Here is an 11,115-nt window from a genome sequence, read left to right on the forward strand (position 1 = left end):
TGAAAGAGGAGGCTTAACCGACTTGGGAGGGAAACAGAAAGCTATGGGGTTTAACTGATCACAGGGGTCACTGACCACGTGATAAGTCTGTTAAGTGACATGAGCAGAAAGGCAAAGCAGAAGACACAGGTGTGGTTGGGATACTCCATGGGGGTGGGGAGGGTTGTGCTGTGTTCAGGGAAGGGCACTCAGCAGATGACTGGGCCACAGGTCTTGCTGCTCTGAGAACCTGGGAGTAGGCATCGACTATGTGAAGGACTTCAAATTTCTCTCTGTTGGCTCAGTCAGTATGAATTAAGAGCAGTTGGTAAGTGTTACAAGGACGGAGATTTTTGTTCAAGAGTTCGGTTATCTTAGAGACCATCAGTACCCCAGAACTGCAGGGAAAGACAGCGTAAGCCGACCCTGTGTGTGCCTTCGTGACGCTGAGTTTTGCATGGAGGCTGGCATTAAATGACCTCAAAGTTCCTTCCTGCTTCCAGCAAAATGTACCCCTAGTGGAAGACTTTAAGACAGTGATCCTGGAGTCAGGCAGTAGCACAGCGGGTTAAGCACACGTGGCACAAAGCACAAGGACCGGCGTAAGGCTCCCAGTTGGAGCCTCTGCTCCCCACCTGCAGGCCAGTCACTTCCCAGGCGGTGAAGCAGGTCTGCAGGTGTCTGTCTTTCTCTCCCCTTCTCTGTCTTCCCCTCCTCTCTCCATTTCTCTCTGTCCTTTCTAACTACGACGACATCAATAACAATAATAACTACAACAATAAAACAACAAGGGCAACAAAAGAGAATAAATAAATAAATAAATAAACATTTAAAAAAAGACAGTGGTCCCCAGTTTCCCCCCTCCCCCAGCTCAGGCTGATGTGCTTCGCACACATAGTAGAAACAGAGCCAGGAAACATCTTTGTAGAGGCCTATAAAACTTTTGAAGGATTTTTTCCCTCTGATCAGAAAAGCATGAGACTACTTAGGCCCACAAATGTAGCTGAAGTTCTCCTTGAAGAGAACAGAGAAAGCTGACGTCATTAAAAATACATTAAGGCTGGAGGACATAGCTCAGGGCCAGAGGACATGACTTGGAAGCCCGAGCCCCCAGACTGGATCCTGAAGCCGCGGGTGACAGAGGTCAGTAGTGCTCCACTCTTTCTCTCCTTTTCATTCTCTTCTTACTCTCATTAAAATAAATACATCCATACTTAATATAATCTATACTGATATTAGGGGAGAAAGGGCCCCGAAAAGCAACAGTGCCCAGAAACCTTGCTGGTCTTAAGATGACTTTGGCTCCAGTATAGTGCTCAGCGGCATTGCTGACCTGGCCCTCTGGGAGGATCGCTTCCTGTCTCAGGTGAGTTCAGGTTATATACCCTGTTACTCACATCCCAGCTCCTGACCTGCCCAGTCATGATGCTTAACTCCCACCACTCAGTGGGAGGTCATCTTCACCTGTTGAAATAAAGGACAATTTTCAGATCATGGCAACTACCTGGTCTCGGGAGAAAAAAAAAGAGAAGAGAAAAGAAAAGAAAAATATGAACTTAGAATGCATCTCTCCTTCTGTTCCTCTGAGACACTAACCAACAACCAGGAACCAAACAGGATATTCTCTAGTCGGGGACGCAGAACTTCAGGCGCTCATCACAATTCTGAAGTGCCGCCACCATCCTAACACCCGCCAGCCTCTTGTCCCACCTACCTGGCTCACTCCTACCATACGGGGCGGAAGAAAGCTAGAGGCTTCCTTAGCCAAAGAGGACCTTGTGATGCCACACTCCCGACACAGGACTTTAATGCCAACCACACCCATTAAACGGAATTCCAACCCTTCCTTCCTCCCAGTCCTTGGTAGCCGCAATTCTACCTTTGTTCTCTGCTGGGGAATTATACAGATGCAGTCACATCTGCCAAGCTGTCCCCTCAGGCTCTGCCACTTCCCACGAGAGTTAATAGGGTATTCTCAAGTACATTTCCCAACCAATCCTGTCCCGACACGTCACTCCTGGCTGTTGCCCTATAAAAAGCCCTCCTACTTTCGCCCCCCCCTCTCTCTTGCCCGTTTTTTACCTCGGTTATGGAAGGGTGGTGCGCATAGCGGGGGACGGCCATTTTTGGCTAGCTCCGCATGGCCCGAACCGCTGTGCTCTCAACCCTGAGGTGCCTGTGTGAATAAAGAATTGTGTCCCCTCTCCGCTCCAGATCCTTTCCTCTCTCCTCCGCTTCCTGCTGCCGCAAAGTGACAGTTCTCTATGAATTTTGCTGCCTATTCTTGGTATCTTAGGTAAACAGAATCACAATACTCATTCTGTGTCTGGTTTGATTCATTCGGCAAGACTTTTTTTTCAGGGTCTATCATGTGTACCCATATATCAGAATCTCATTTCTCTCTGTGGAAGAATAACATTCCGCTGTGTGAATATGCCCTAATTTGATCATCTGTTCATCTGTTGATGGGCACTTGGCCTTTTCCTACATTTTGGCTCACGTGAGTAACGCCCCTCTGAATGCTGGTGTTGGTCATCTACTGAAGCCCAGCTTTCACAGCAGGAGCACAATTGCGAGGCTATCTGGGAGTTCTAGGTCTAACCTTTGAAGAAACTGCCAGTTTTCAACTGTGGTTTGATGAGAATGCTCAGTGGTATAACTTTCTCTTTTCTTATTTATTTCATATCTAGAGTTTCGCCACTCTGGGCTGAACATTTCAGACAGACAGAGACAGAGAGAAGAAAAGCTACCACAGCAGCCAATGATGCTGAAGCTTCCTCCAATGCAGTGGGGACACGGCTCACAGCTGGCTCACATGGCACGGCAGAGAAGACATGCCTTCAGGTGAGCCCCATTTCCCGGCTTTGGTATAGCTTTCTTGGGTGAAGCTGGGTGGGATTTTGAGTGTGGAAGAAAGATAATTTGGCTTCATCCTAATATGGTATCCAATGAAAATACCTGGGAGAAACAGGTGTGCACTGTCCAGAGCTTACAAACCTCCGCAAATACTTTCTGTGACAGTGTGATCGTCACAGGGATAGAAACCAGTTAATCATTTGACAAGCAGAATTACTCACTGTGGTCCACAGTACCATTGACTATCACTCAGGGAAGAGAAATGACTAAGGCGAACTCTATCCTAGGAGCACTCATTTAAAGCTTTTAATTTCAAAAACAGGTTATAGAACGACAACAACAAAATAGTACCTAAGTATAGGTTAAATAACAATAACGTCAATACCATAAAATCACCACCAAACATACCAAGTCAAACATACAAACTCATTTGTAGCCATCTGTTTATGTCTTCTTGAGAACATTTTCATCCTTCGCCTCGCAGGTAACCACAGTCCTCAGTTTGGTCTATCACACTCCCTTTTTTAAGAACACAGTTTACCATAGACAGTCGGCCATCTGTATCCACAGGTTCTGCGTCGTCAGATTCAACCAGCCTGGAACAAGAAATACTACTGTTGACTGGTCGTCTGTCCAGGGAAGTCTGTACCCCTCTTAGCTTATGGTTTTGTTAATGTCTCCTTTCTTAGATAAAAAAAAAAAAAAAGAAGAAATACTACTGTTGTCACCTCTCCCCTGGTTGTATCTGTAGTGAACATGCAGAGACGTTGTTATTGTCATGTGTTTCCTAAGTGATGCAGCATGATACTATTTGCATAGCATTTGCATGGTGTTAGGTGCAGGCATTCTTAACTTGGGCCCCGTGGCAAAGAAGTGGCTCACTTCATTCCTGTCCCACATCTTGGAATCGACTAATCCCTAGCACTGCAAAAACGGTATCATCTGTTTTCCATCTACACCATGCCTCGGCCTTGCGTGAGCTTAATGTGCAGCTTGGTGATACGAGAATCCGGCATGAAACCCAGCCAGTCTATCTTGGCGTTACTCTGGATCGCACCCTGTCATTTCACGAACATCTCATAAAAACTGCAGCAAAGGTGGGCGCGAGGAATCACATCATTGCAAGACTGGCCAGCTCCTCATGGGGCACGAGCGCTTCCACACTACGATCATCATCTCTGGCATTATGCTATTCCACTGCAGAATACTGTGCCCCAGGATGGTTCCGTAGCCCCCATGTCCACTTGGTCGATTCCAAATTATATTCCTCCATGAGGATCATTTCTGGAACCATTCGTTCCACCCCGGTCCCATGGCTGCCAGTTCTTAGCAACATCGCCCCGCCAGATATTCGTCAGGATGCGGCATCATCTAAGTTCATTTCCCACGTCTACGCTCGACCGGACCTGCCAATATACGTGGATATCTTTGCCCACCCTGTCAAACGCTTGATGTCTCGTCACCCAATCTGGTCCCCTACGCCTACACTGAACTTCTCTGTTCCAGTCTCTTGGAAACAGAGTTGGCAGTCAGCTGAGGTAAAGAACAAACACCTCATCACAGACCCCTGCAAGCGTCCACCCGGCTTTGACCTAGCACATTATGATCGGGCCCTCCTCAATCGCTATCGAACAGGCCATGGCCGGTATGCATGGCCGGTATGTTCCATCGCTGGGGAGCCAGAGACGACCCGAACTGCCCCTGCGGCTCCAGACAGACTATGACCCACATAGTCAACGACTGCCACCTCTCCAGATTCAAAGGAGGTCTCGAAACTTGACATCAGGCTCAACCTGACGCTATTGACTGGCTACGGAAGAAGGGCAAACGCTAGAAGAAGAAGGTGCAGGCAATCAAGAGATGCTTTTCAGGGATAGTAGGATATGCACGCAGTATACCATTCAAGATAAGGAACCTGAGCATGCTCTGATCCAGGTCCTGGAGCCAGTCTCCCTAAGATACGGAAGCATGAACACACCTCTCTATGATAAATCATCCTATTCTGAATGCTTGGTGAGCCTCACATGAGTAGGATCACTGGGTAGATATTTTTTCTGTGACTTGATTTTCTCATGCAACACTGTATACTATGAAGACTCACCCCTATGGAAATGCAAAGCTGCAACACATTCACTCTCGCCACTGCATTGTGGGTTCCATTCTCTGCACACCCTTACTGGAGTTATCTGTTCCATATGAGACAGGCCATTTTGGTATTTCTCTAGGGTTCATTCTAATGGGAGGGGAGTCATCCTCAAAGCAATGGACACTAAATGATTTAACTGTCTGTTTTCCCTCATTTGTAATTTTGCCCCCAGACTGTGAGCATGAAGGTGAGAGGTCCTTTTTGGATTTATAAACACTGGCTGGTCTACCCTAACACTTACGTAATTTTTTTTAGCATTAGTAGTACTCTCTTGACTTGCAGCTATATTTTGTTAAGTTTTATTCTTTTAAATTTATTTGATAGAGACAAAGCAAAACTGAGAAGGAAGAGGAACTGGAAAGGGTGAGAGGGAGAGAGACACCTGTGGCATTGCTTCACGGCTCTTGAAGCTTCCCCCTGCTGGTGGGGGCTGGGGGCTTGAACCCAGGTCTTTGTGCATTGTAACATGTATTCTCTATCAGGTGTGCCCCCACCCAGTCCCTAGACTTTTATTATTTTATAGGACAGAGAGAAATTGGGAGGGAAAGGGGGACAGAGATGAATAGAGAGAGAAAAACTTGCAGCACTGCTTCACTGCTTGTGAAGCTTTGCCCCTGCTAATAGGGACTAGAGTCTTGAACCCAGGCCCTGGTCCTAATAACATATGCACTCAACCAAGTGTGCCAGCACCTGGCCCTAGTTATATTCATATTGAGACTCATACTCCCTTCAGAGCCGACTGGGCCAGAGGCAGATACTTGACTCAAACTGGACCAATTACGTACTAGCTCATGAGAACGCTTACAGGTTATCAAAAGAGAGTTGTCTGCAGAGCCGGGGACATTACACTCCCGGATCTCAAACTGTATTATAGTGCCATTGTCATCAAAACTGCTTGGTACTGGAACACGAATAGAAACACTGACCAGTGGGATAGAATTGAGAGCCTAGAAGTGAGCCTCCACACCTATGGACATCTAATCTTTGACAGAGGTGCCCAGACTATTACATGGGGAAAGCAGAGTCTCTTCAACAAATGGTGTTGGAAAAATTGGGTTGAAACATGCAGAAGAATGAAGGTTAACCATCATACTTCACCTCAGACAAAAGTAAATTCCAAATGGATCAAGGACTTGCATGTTAGGCCTGAAACTATCAAATACTTAGAGAAAAATATGGCAGAACTCTTTTCCATATAAATTTTAAAGACATCTTCAATTCTTCTTCTTCTTCTTCTAGCGTTTGCCCTTCTTCCATAGCCAGTCAACAGCGTCAGGTTGAAATGATACAAAGCCAGTTATAAAGAAGATTAAAACAAAAATAAGCCTATGAGACTACATCAAATTAAAAAGTTTCTGCACAGCGAAAGAAAACACTACCCAAAGAGACCCCGTACAGAATTGGAGAAGATCTTTACATGCCATACCTCAGACAAGATGCTAGTAACCAAAATATAAAGAGTTTGCCAAACTTAGCAACAAGCAAACAAATATCCCCATCCAAAAATGGGGAGAGGATATAAACAGAATATTCACCATAGCAGAGACCCAAAAGGTCAACAAACATGTTAAAAAATGTGCCAAGTCAACCCTCGGGCACTGCTGGTGGGAATGTCAATTGGTCCAACCTCTGTGGAGAACAGTCTGGAGAACTCTCAGAAGGCTAGAAATGGACCTACCCTATGACCCTGCAATTCCTCTCCTGGGGATATATCCTAAGGAACCCAACACACCCATCCAAAAAGATCTGTGTACACATATGTTCTTAGCAGCGCAATTTGTAATAGCCAAAACCTGGAAGCAACCCAGGTGTCCAACAACAGATGAGTGGCTGAGCCAGTTGTGGTATATATACACAGTGGAATACTCCTCAGCTATTAAAAGCAGTGACTTCACCATTTTCAGCTGATCACGGAAAGTCTGAACTTCACCCACTCAAGTAGGAAGGCCTGGAAGCTTCTTCACAGACTGGGTGCCGGTAGCCAACCCCCTCCCGTCTCCCATCCTCCCGTATCTCCAAACTCAGTGGCCAGTCACCTAACTCAAGTTGGATGTGCTAAGATCGACCCAGTCTGGAAAAGAGAAATTTCCCACGAGTGGTCATCCTACTTCCGGTTATCTTGTCCATCTCCAAAACTCTCTCCCTTTACACTGTCTGAACTAGAAGACGCTTTGAAGAGGGTTAAACCAGGAACAGCTGCTGGCTATGATAACATCACCCCAGAACTCATTCATAACCTGGGTCCCGCGGCAAAGAAGTGGATCGCTTCATTCCTGTCCCACATCTTGGAATCTGAGTCTATGCCCAAAGTTTGGCATCGTGCGAAGATAATAGCGGTTTTGAAACCAAAGAAAGACCCAACACTGGCCGCCAGCTATAGACCGATTTCTCTCCTCTCCGTGTGTTACAAACTCCTTGAGAGGCTGCTTCTGTCACGTATTTCTCCTCTTACAGAGAAATTCCTATCACCCGCCCAAGCTGGTTTCTGCCCAGGAAGATCTACCTGCGAACAAGCCCTGGCCCTCTCAACTTACATTGAAAATGGATTCCAGAAGAATTTAAAGACGGGTGCTGTCTTTGTTGATCTCACAGCAGCCTATGACAGCCTATGACACGGTCTGGCACCGTGGTCTCCTAGTCAAGATCTCAAGATGCCTGCCTCCATGGGTGGCCAACACTATATCGTTTCTTCTCCAAAACAGAAGATTCCAGGTGCATCTGGGTGACAAGTCTAGCAGATGGAGACCTGTCTCAAGTGGCCTCCCCCAGGGCTCTGTTCTGGCTCCTACGCTATTTAATATTTACATCAATTACCTCCCAGAAACTTCTTCAAGGAAGTTCATCTACGCCGATGACATCTGCTGTGCAACTCATCACAGACCCCTGCGAGCGTCAACCAGGCTTTGACCTAGCACGTTATGATCGGGCCCTCCTCAATCGCTATCGAACAGGCCATGGCCGGTATGCATGGCCGGTATGTTCCATCGCTGGGGAGCCAGAGACGACCCGAACTGCCCCTGCGGCTCCAGACAGACTATGACCCACATAGTCAACGACTGCCACCTCTCCAGATTCAAAGGAGGTCTCAAAACTTGACATCAGGCTCAACCTGACGCTGTTGACTGGCTACGGAAGAAGGGCAAATGCTAGAAGAAGAAGAAGCTGATCTTGGATGGAGCTTGAAAAATTCATTCATGTTAAGTGAAATAAGTCAGAAACAGAAGGATGAATATGGGATGATCTCACTCTCAGGCAGAAGTTGAAAAATAAGATCAGAAGAGAAAACACAAGTAGAACCTGTACTGGAATTGGTGTATTGCACCAAAGTAAAAGACTCTGGGGTGGGTGCAGGGGAGAATACAGGTCCAAAAAGGATGACAGATGACCTAGTGGGGGTTGTATTGTTATATGGAAAACTGGGAAATGTTATGCATGTACAAATTATTGTATTTACTGTCGAATGTAAAACATTAATTCTCCAATAAAGAAATTTTAAAAAGATACAAAAAATAAAATAAACACACTCAAAAAAATAAAAGTTCCAAGTCATTGATTGTCAGAGAAATGCAAATAAAGACAACAATGAGATACCACTTCACTCTTGTGAGAATGTCATACATCAGAAAAGGAAGCAGCAACAAATGTCGGAGAGGTTGTGAGGACAAAGGAACCCTCCTGCACTGCTGGTGGAAATGTCAATTGGTCCAACCCCTGTGTAGAAAAGTCTGGAGAACTCTCAGAAGGCTAGAAGTGGACCTATCTGTGACCCTGCAATTCCTCTCCTGGGAACATATTCTAAGGAACCAAACACACCCATACAAAAGATTTGTGTATACCTGTGTCATAGCAGCACAATTTGTAAAAACCAAAGTTGTGGTCTATATACACAATGGAATACTACTCAGCTATTAGAAATGGTGATTTCACCTTTTTCACCCCATCATGGATGGAGCTTGAAGAAACCATGTTAAGTGAAATAAGACAGAAACAGAAGGATGAATATGGGATGATCTCACTCTCAGGCAGAAGTTGAAAAACAAGATGAGAAGAGAAAACACTCAGCAGAACTTGGACTGGAGCTGGTGCATTGCACCAAAGTCAAAGACTCTGGGTGGGAGGGGAGAGCTCAGGTCCTGGAACATGATGGCAGAGGACCTAGTTGGGGCTTAAAGTGGAAAACTGAGAAATGCTACACATGTAAAACGTATTCTATTTTATTGTTGGCTATAAACCATTAATCCCCCAATAAAGAAATTTTTTTAAAAAAGAGTCATCTCTGTTTCATGGTTAGCCATGGGAAAGTGAAAAATTGGGGGTCCAGTTGGCTATGTTTCCCTTAACCTGTCTATGGATGCAGGACGGAAGGCCAAGGGAAATGACTAGGGTATAAATTATGAAGATGAACATTGGTAGATATTTTCCCCTCTTGTTGCCCTCCTTTTTTTTTTATCATTGTTGTGGTTATTATTGTTGTTGTTGTTATTATTGATGTCGTTGTTGTTGGATAGGACAGAGAGAAATGGAGAGAGGAGGGGAAGACAGAGAGGGGGAGAGAAAGACAGACACCTGCAGACCTGCTTCACTGCCTGTGAAGCGACTCCCCTGCAGGTGGGGAGCCGGGGGCTGTAACCAGGATCCTTATGCCGGACCTTGCGCTTTGCACCTTGTGCGCTTAACTCACTGTGCTCCCACCCGACCCCAGGTAGATATATTTTTTAAATATTTATTCATTTATTCCCTTTTGTTGCCCTTGTTGTTTTATTATTGTTGTTGTTGCTATTGATGCTGTTATTGTTGGACAGGACAGAGAGTAATGGAGAGGAGGGGAAGACAGGAGGCAAGAAAGACAGACACCTGCAGACCTGCTTCACCGCCTGTGAAGTGACTTCCCTGGAGGTGGGGAGCCAGGGGCTCGAACCGGGATTATTACATCACTTCGGTCCTTGCACTTTGTGCCATGTGCACTTAACCCGCTGTGCTACCACCTGACTCCCCTAAGGTAAATACTTTTTTAAACATTTCTTTTTAATCCTATTTATTTATTTACTGGATAGAGACAGAGAACTCAAGAAGGAAGGGAGAGATAGTGAGAGAAAGAGAGAGAGAGACCCGCAGTGCTGCTTCACCATTCAAAATTTACCTCCCTGCAGATGGGGACCAGAGGTCTAAACTGGGGTCTTTATGTATTGTAGCACGTGCATTCAACCACGTGTGCTACCATTTGGCCCCCAGATTTCTCTTCCTTTCTTTTCAAAACTATTTTTATTTATTGTATTATTGGATAGAGAAATTGAGAGGAGAGGGGGAGGGAGAGAGACAGAGAGATGCCTGCAGCACGGCTTCACCACTCATGAAGCTTTCCCCCTGTAGGTGGGGACCAGGGGCTTGAACCTAGGACCTTGCACACTGTAACGTGTGTACTTAACAAGGTGCGCCACCGCCTGGCCCCAGCTATATTTTAAAGAATGGTAGGTCAAGGATCATCAAAGTCTTCCTGTACTAGGTCCTTTGGAGAAGTCTGACCTTAAGGTTCCATGAAATCCCTAACAGGATTTTTGTAAGAAATTAACCTTTTTGACTTAAATTAGCTTCAGTTGTTTCCTATTACTTTTAAAGGCCCTCACTTGCGCATTCAATTTGCTGCTTCCAGCCCATTCGAAAGAGCAGCAGGGCTGTGCAGGAAGCCCTGTTAACCCAAGAGTGAGTTCCTTCCCCCATCCCACCCCACCCCCCATCTAGAGACAAGGAATCTTCCACTTGTAGAAGTAGTGGACTTCTGGGAGTTAAACAATGAAGCAGATAATTTAGTTACTACCCTAGTTTCAGGTCACTAAGTAGTAGCTATACTATTTTTTTTTTCTCATCCAGTCACTCTTATTACCTCTTGTGAAAATGTACCACTCTTATCCTATGGCCTTGTCAATATTTCCATTTTATAAATAAAAATAAAAAAAATAAAATAAATGAAGTACTTCGCTTTTAATGCCCAAAAAGAAAAGTCTGATAAACATCATCCTGTGGTGATTATGGGGAGAGAGGACAGGGAGGGGGACAAATAACCCTGAATAAATGAATTTTACAGATAACTCCCTAAGTCTTATCTGAACTCTTATCTGAGCCAATAGTTTCCTCCT

Source organism: Erinaceus europaeus, chromosome 4 (assembly GCF_950295315.1).
Source record: "Erinaceus europaeus chromosome 4, mEriEur2.1, whole genome shotgun sequence".
Lineage (NCBI taxonomy): Eukaryota > Metazoa > Chordata > Mammalia > Eulipotyphla > Erinaceidae > Erinaceus > Erinaceus europaeus.